Source organism: Ptychodera flava, chromosome 7 (genome assembly GCF_041260155.1).
Source record: "Ptychodera flava strain L36383 chromosome 7, AS_Pfla_20210202, whole genome shotgun sequence".
Taxonomy (NCBI): Eukaryota; Metazoa; Hemichordata; class Enteropneusta; family Ptychoderidae; genus Ptychodera; species Ptychodera flava.
Genome location: NC_091934.1, coordinates 34,370,889 through 34,379,811, shown reverse-complemented (window position 1 = coordinate 34,379,811; position 8,923 = coordinate 34,370,889). Strand labels below are relative to the sequence as shown.

The 8,923-nt window shown below is 38.8% G+C and overlaps 1 long non-coding RNA gene across 1 annotated transcript; it reads left to right on the top strand.

Annotated features, from left to right (window-relative positions):
- The first annotated feature begins 552 nt into the window (after nucleotides 1-552).
- On the top strand, nucleotides 553-8,261 carry LOC139137380 (uncharacterized). The gene is made up of 2 exons (XR_011553377.1): nucleotides 553-675; nucleotides 3,463-8,261. It is a non-coding gene; the product is annotated as an uncharacterized lncRNA (long non-coding RNA).
- The last annotated feature ends 662 nt before the right edge of the window (nucleotides 8,262-8,923 follow it).

Below are 8,923 nucleotides of genomic sequence, written 5' to 3'. Positions count from 1 at the left end.
CAGTCATTAATCAAGCCATCAAGCCGTCTGTCTGTCTGTCTATCCATCTGCCTGCCTGTCTCTGTCTGTCTGTCTGTCTGCCTGACTGTTTATCTATATAGCTGTTTGTTTAGGTATCTTGTACATCTGCATATATATCCTGACTATGCGTCAGAATGTACTACCCATTCCTGTCTGCGGGGAGACAATGTTGTAATTTAAGAAATTCGCCCGTGACACTTAACAAAGTGGCGAGCAATAGGGAGCTGAGCCTCGCGTTTCTTGATTCAGAAACAAAAAAATGCGAAAGAAAGATTAAGTTTAAAGATTGGGTAGGTTGGGTTACCGGACACACTCACTTTTTACATTTTGACTGATTATGCCTATCATTGTAGTCTGACGAATCGATCATCTGTATTTGATAAAGTAAATTATTGATTTTCACAAGAAGCGGCGGGGAGGGTCGCAACTCAACGCCTTTTTTACCATATATGGTGGTGATATGCAAATTTGAAGGGACCGCGTAACTTTCACATTAATCTATTTTCGTATAAATCAATGTATCTAGGTCCATGTATCTATTGGGACACTTCTGACTCAACACTCGAAGCTTTCCGTATTTTGGTATTTGTCACAATGTGACCACGTCTTGGCGACACAACCTTGGCAGCTTCGATCTGTGGAATATTTATACAGGTATGCTAATTACAGTTTCATCTCACGTTATTTGTCTCTCATTTACCCATTAATCGTTAAATTTCAATATTTCAAGCTTCAACAGTTTGCTGAGAATTCAACAGGGACTCCCGGCGACAATTTATCAAATGATGTTTGCTTAGTAAGGACACCGCTTTCAATTATGTCAACATAGTTTTTGCTATAATTGAGACAACAAATCGTCAATACGAACAAGAACGACATTTTTTTCCCAGGAGCAGAGAACGATTTATAAAACAATGCTTGAACCGTTCGCAAAAATGGTGCTTGATGGTAGTTGCTAAATATGGAAAGTCCATTCCGCTGATGTATCGCGTAACAGGTGCAGCATAGGGAGATTACAGGGTGTTTCGTGACAGTCACACGGACACAATGGAATTGTAAAAATTGGTGTAACAGAAAGGCGATTAATGCACGATATAATTATTATTAAATCGAACAAGAGCGAGGGGGCAGGGAGGAAGAGGAGACAGACAGGTAGAGACAGAGAGAGGGAAAAACAGAGACAACGAGACAGCGACAGAGGGACTCGTTGCTGGATCGGAGCGATAAACTGAACAATGATAGTTAAAATGTTTTATTTTGATATGCTATCTGTGAATTATCTGAAACGAATAACACAGTTGTTTATCCTGAAAACAGATAAAATAGATAATAAATTAAAACTGATGAGGAACAGGCCTACTGGATTGTGCTTTGGTATCTAATTAAGTGAATCAATATTCAACTTAAACTAGAACCCATCCCGTTTCATTGCTATCGAAGGACACACACACATTCATTCGTGCTATGTATTCCAGTTACACACGATTCAAAATCGTGTGTTACTTGAAATAGGGGACCTTGAACATGAACAATCAATTTCGTACTCTTAGCATTATTTTGCAATTCCAGATCGGGAGAATAATATCAATGTACTTACTCTGAGAGGTATTGGAAAGCGGCACGTCTATATTTTTGATGGGATTTTGGTAGACGGGATTCGCTCTTGAGTCTTTCGCCATCAAAACATTTATTTCAAAGTTGAAGCGTTGTAATTGAAGGGGGCGCTGCACCCAACAGAGAGTATTTTACTAAAACTCACTTATTTGCAAATATTCATTCAATTTTATGTAATTTGTCAACCCAAGATTAAAATATTGGTTGGGTTCACCTTTTTGCTTGTCAAGCAGTCGTATGTTACGGGATAGAGAAATGTTAATTTATGCAAATGCATGCAAATCACCCGATTTCCTGGCTTCTCTGTTCTCCCAATTTCAAGATTTTAAAAGAATTTTACTCCACTCTTGCAGGGTCAAATTTTCTGAAATTTTCACACTATGTTCTTTAAATGGTATTTAACAAAAAGGCTATTTTGTTTGACAATGTACTTCTTACAATTTGACGTTTAATTTTCCTAGTATTTTTAATCATTTTTGAGTATCAGTCTTTCAACCCATGCTATTTTAGAATGCAGATAGACAATGCAAAATAAAAAAAATCGTTTTTTTTTCTCTACATATACTCTTCTTTTAATTGAAATATTACTTTTCAGAAAGTTGTGCCAAGTCTTTGACCTAATTAATTTTCGTTATTAATACCAAAATTGAGGCTTTTACCACTAATGTAGACCCCTTCATCCTTCGGGTAAATTATTGCTACCATAGTAAACTTTAGATTCTCTGTTTTTTGAAAATATATAGTATAAGGGGTTTCCTTGTCATCATAGATCAGAAAGATTCCTTTCAAAAACTGTTTTGGCAACGTGCAACTCCACCTTAACACGCAATTAAAGAAGACGTAGATAATGAAGCCTGAGAAACAATGGAAAATTGGACAAAAAAATTGGAAAACATTAATATTGTCAGACCAAGTATGAAATTAAGCAAATAGCATTCGATGCAAAGGTCTCCCAGTTGAGCATAATACTGCCTGATCAAGCGTGAAATTAAGCAAACGACTTTATATTCACTGTAAAGTGTCTCACAATTAAGCAAAGCGACGTTCAGATCTCTACACTCAAGTCTCGTTTCAGCCTACATGCATCGTTTTCTCGGATATGAATTCATGGAAAACATTCATGATAGATAGGCCTCGTCCAGGCCATTATATCTGCTAAGCTGGATTACTGCAATTCCTTACTATATGGTTTGCCTGACGCTCAGCTTCAACGCTTACAACATGCCCAAAACACAGCAGCCAGAATTGTTACACTGACCAGGAAATTTGAACATATTACCCCTGTCCTTAGGCAACTTCACTGGCTTCCGGTATCCTATCGCATTGTCTTCAAGCTTTTGCTCCTAACCTATAAAGCCCTAAATGGACTCTCCCCACTATACATCAGGAATTTAATCACGCCTCATTCTTCATCACGCATTCTCCGTTCATCTGATCAATTTCTTCTGCACACACCTAGATGGAAGATGACTTCTTATGGTCGCCGCTCCTTTTCTTCAGCAGCTCCAGTTCTTTGGAATTCTCTACCCATTGACATTAAAACCTCCGCTAACATTAACATTTTCAAAAGACGCTTAAAAGTTACATGTTTCAGAGAGCCTTTTTATGAACTCTTAGCGCCACTGAGCATTGGTATTTACCTTTGGATATTTGGCGCTTTATAAATTTGTTAGATAGATAGATAGATAGATGCCAGAATTGCTATCGTTATACGAGTTAATTAGATTCATATAATACTTGTATGTCATAAATTACATATTCATGATTGCTCGTATATGTGGTATTTCAATATTAATGTTGATAGATATATATTGTCGTCCTCAACAGAAAATCATCATCGATTAACTGCTGACGTATACATGTGTCTGTGCCACTGTCGCTGTTTTTGTATGTGGTATTACGGGACAACGCCGAGGATGGCTCGATGCGTGACAAGTGTGGCTCGTCTGTAGCGGACGCTCCGAGAGAAATTCAACGAAACAGAGCGTCCATCTGCGTGCAGGTGTGTGAACGGACCGTGGACGTTCGGTCTTAGAGGGTATCCTAGGACGAAAATATCTCTTCTAGTCATCTTCACAACACACGGGTGCATTGTTGTCGAAGTCTGGGCATGCACGCAAGTTGAAGAAAGTGCGTACTTGCAAGTCTAAGATGTGATGCAAGTCTAAGATGTGATGTACCTTTTCGCTTTCCGTCTATCTCAAGAGTGTGACATCGAGGCAAAAATTTTTGGAAGACGCAAACGACATAAAAAGAAACGTTTTCTTGATGGTGCGACAGTTTAAGTTCAGTATGAGTAACACGACTATAGACTTCACGCGACACCCGAGTAGCACGTTGTTATTGTGGATCGGTATACAGTCTATCGTCACGTTTTTCGTGGTCGTCAACAACATGGTGGTGCTTCTGGCCTATATATTTTTCCCCAAGATTCGAAACTCGCAAAGTAACCTGACCATAGCCAATTTAGCAATAACGGACCTTATGTTGGGGATATTGGTGTTGCCATGGACGATTCATCTACGACTGGAAGGTCGGTGGGTGTTCAGCGACGTTCTCTGTAGTTTTTATCAGGGCTTTTTAATCATGCTCTGTCAAGAGTCGATTTTTAGTACCATGATCCTTTGCGTAGACAAGTACTTCTTCATTAAGTACCCTTTGCAGTACTACACCATGGTGACTCGCAGGCGTCTCGTTATTTGCACGCTCATCTCTTGGATGGCGTCGGCGGCGTTCGCTCTCATCCCGTCGCTGAGTCGACTGGGCCAGGATGAGCGAGCACGCGGTATGGTGATACACCCGCACTGCTTCGCGGTCGTGTCGCATCTCATAGTCGTCGGCCTCGTCATCTCCGTCGTCCCGCTGTTGGTGATGTTCTACACTAACTACTACACCCTCAGAGTTCTGAAGAACCACGTGGGCCGAATAAACCCGACCCTGTCTCTGAGACGGCGGGAGGATAAGGCGGACGGTTCCAGAAGAGAAACTGGCGATCAACGCCGAGACAGTGCTCACAGAGTGTTCAGACCAGGTGAAATAAAAGTTATAAAGGCAATTTTCTTGATCGCCGTGGTCTTTCTCATCGTCTGGCTGCCGCTGCTTCTAACAACTCTAGTCAACTCTCTCTGTCACTGTACACCTTTAATCTTTGTCGAAATATTTCACTGGTTGGCCTTCACCAACTCAGCCTTGAACCCGTTGCTCTATGCATACAAGGGCGATTTCAGGCGAGCATACAGCAAAATAATGCGTTTTAAAATCGTGAGATCACGTGACAATGAAATTACGGCAATTTCGACAAACATGTGACCGGTTTTGAAGTGATGTAGCCATCCATTTTCAGTATTTGTACTCGATACGTTAGAATGGCAGAGTTTGATACAGGTAGATTAAGCCCAGGGTCAGATATTTTGACTTACAAAATCTTTTGCAGTCTGCGCTGCATGCTGTTCGTATGGACCACGTTTTGAAGCTGATTTCAGCATTTCCTTTTTTATGAAAATCGAAGATGTAATTTTCCACCTAAATTAAACAAGAGATAGTGGTCAGATTGATTTTGAAATCGATAATCTATGATTTCCTGCTCTTAGCTAGTACCATAATTTTCACGGTGATCCCTGAATTCTGATCCGAATTCTGAAAAAAGTCCGAAAAGTTTACATCTTTCGGCTTCGACTCGTCTACTACACAATGGTAACGGTGAACAATGCTGGATACGATGACTTAAAGGTGGACGAATATTAACACTGTACAATGGATTTACTGTGTCTACACTTTATACGATGTGTTCATACCAGTAAAATATCAAGGCCGGCTGATCAACATAAAAGATGGCTGTGCAAGAAGTGATTATCAACGTTAGTAACATTTTCACCATCAAACGTTCGCATCTCCCCTCCTGGATGCAGTGGGTTTGTTTCGGGCGTCGGTAAGTGCCTCAATATCAAAAGAAAGCTTTGTAAATAGAGAAAAAGACAAAAAGAGGATATGAGAACACACAGAGTGTTTTTTTTCTGATCCTTCTCTTCATATCAACCTTGTAAGTTTCCTCATTTGTCAAACAAACTTGCATTTTCATAATTTATTCACTTGTGATCATTTGAAAATATTTCACTGGTGCAATATTTATCATGTATCGTTTTTTTCAAGTAACTGTTTCTTAAACTAAATTTGTTATTCTGAAGTATATAAAGAGCAAGCACGTTCTTGAGAACGAATTTATATGTAGATTCCTAATGACAAGATGAGATCACATTGCGTGCCTTTAAAACTTTCAGTAAATGTTTAGTCGAACTAAACGTACAACTTAAGGGATACAGTCGTCGGAACTGCGCTCAAAGGTAGTACGGGACCCATACGACCAATATAAACACTGTATCCAAGGTACGATGGTGATTGATGAAAGTTAAAACATGTCTGTCATAATCTACATCCTATAATTTAAATGTTGCAGCTATGATGATGAGGTGCATCTAGATATCGTGCACGAAATACATTGTTTGTAAACAAGAAACTCGCACAGGTGCAGTTCTGACGACTGTTTCCCTTTAAGGTGGAATGCACGTCGGGGACAGATATTCGGATTGTCAAACTTTTCAACAATACGTTTCTGGGCTCATTTTGAAGCTCTGGAATGTGTAAAGTTTTCACCGTCTTACTTTTGTTAAAATCCAACATTAAATATTTTTTAGAGTTAACACGGAGCTGGCAGCCATTTTGAATTTCAAATATTGATAAATGTCAGATAATTTTCTGCGATGATACCAAAATTTTTTACTCTAATTTGAGAATAGTCGAAACTTTCCTTAAGGTAGAACGTGCCTCGAAAGTGAGCAACTTAAACTTTTGCTCAAACTTTCCTTATGGAATCTTTCAACCATTCTCTTTCAAAAATCAAGAATAAAAATCAGGGGTAACCGTGCAAATTTCGGTACTAGAGAAACAAATTACCCAAGATTTACCGATATTTGAAATTCAAAATGGCCGCCATCCCTGTGTTGACTCTATGGAGAAAAAAATAAAATGTTCGATTTAAAAAAAAAACTAAGTCGGTGACAATTTTCTTTCTCCCAGGGCTTCAAATTGAGCCCCCACAAGGGGTAAATTAGAAAAGAATTGGAAAAGTTTCAGAGTCAAAATATACCTGTCCCCGAGACGCATTCTAACCTTGATGTAGTGTGCACCGCGAAAGTGAAAGACTTAAACTTTTGCTCAAATTTTCCTGAAACTTTCAACCATCCTTTTACCACATCAACAATGAAAATCAGGGTTCACAGTGCAAAGTTTGGAACAAGCAAAACAAATTACCCAACGTTTTGCGATATTTGAAATTCAAAATGGCCGCCATTCCTGTGTTAACTGTATACCCAACATTTTGCGATATTTGAAATTCAAAATGGCCGCCATTCCTGTGTTAACTGTACACCCGACATTTTGCGATATTTGAAATTTAAAATGGCCGCCATTCCTGTGTTAACTGTATAGGGCAAAGGTTAAATTTTGGATTTTCGAAAAACTAAGCCGGCAAAAGTTTTTCTTTCTCCAAAAGCTTTAAAATGAGCCCCCACAAGTGGTAGATCAGAAAAGAATTTTAGATACTTGAGAGTCAGAATATCTGTCCCCGAGGCGCTTTCTACCTTAAGGAAAGTTTAAGTATTTCAGTTTCTAGGCCCATACTACTTTAACGTAAAATACACAAAATTAAATTTCGTCGCGTCGGTTGATTTACGCACTGAGACAAAGGCTTTCCCTTGAACATTCTGCAATAACGAAAACTCATTTCTGAATCATATATCGTATTCCTATTGTCTAGTGTGCAGTGAAATACGCCTTTCTATGTATATCCAGCAATAATAAATTACAGTGGCTTATTAAGAATTTCCAGAAATGTTAGATATACAACGACTAGCTACTTGAATTGCAGCGTTAATGTGGTGAACTATCACACTGTCACTGACCCATTTAACGATAATATCTCAATAAAATTTAGCTGTAACGCTGTGTTCAAAATTATCACCCGCTACGGCGGCTGTTTCACATCGCTGCGTTGAAACACGGTCAAGCGAACTGTCGACAAAAATTAAACAAAACATACAAATAACCAAAACAAATTATCATTTCACATATAAGAAGGCTTCAGTGAAATTAGTCATGAATATACACTGTCGAATATTGTGTCGACAGTAGTCTGATTAAAATATGCTGACACCAAATGCCACCCTCTGACATAAACGGGAAAAAAAATCAATTTCAAAAGAGATAAAACAGGCCGATGACCTAGACAACGATCCCATTTCGGAACCGGTTATAATTAACACTGTTGTCATCGATTGAATATCTGGATTTGTTCTGTCGATATGTGTCGCCTATCATCATTCTAATATCTTTATTCTCATTATATAACTCACTCGATTCGTTTTGAAATGTAAATGTACATTGCAATATCTTTTCACACAGAATATAGCACACAATTTTATATGTACGGTATACCGTGTTTGTTACACGCCGTGAAGGTTAGGCGATCTGTAGATGTTATCGCTAACCTTTCCAATTTGAAGTTGATAATTATCTGTCTTTGTACAGAAAGGCTGCAGCTGTTGTAATAAACAAATTCCGTTTTAAACGTGTCTCTGACTCAGATAGTTTTTTTTAATTCAGTCATTCGCGGAAAGCTGCGTTACTCAATATACTGCGCATGCTCGCTCGTCGATGAAAAGGGAATGCGTACAGTTGTCAATGTATGAGTGATTCATCTTTGGTCAAGGTTTAGTGCATATATCAATGTCAAAACCTCTTCCTGTGATACATCATTCACGACGTCCAGAATAAATGGCTTCAATTTTTTTTTAAGTGGACATCTTGCTCAATCACGCAAAGTTTACAATTTGGGTCTCGCTATTTATGTTAAAATAAATTTATTTGACATTGAGCTTACTGGTTATTTGCAGCGCACTTATCTGCGCAGCGTTCCCAGCTTGCTTAGCGAGAGCGATGTCATTAATACATGCAGTGTGCCTTCTTGAAACACCATTCCGCATCGTGTCATGTTTTCTCCTCTACTTAAAAATGTGTGCAGAAGAGATGCCGACAATTACAAAATTGTGCTTCCTCTGCCGCGAGGAGATAATTGCGGCTTTTATCGACGGACCTTGCTTCTGCATGGAAAGGAAATAAATTATCGATAGAAAACAAACACCAATTTGACGACATGTACAAATATGGACCAAACCATCCGAATCAACACAGTAGTAGCAAATCATCTCATTAATAACGTCACTTTTTCTGTCAA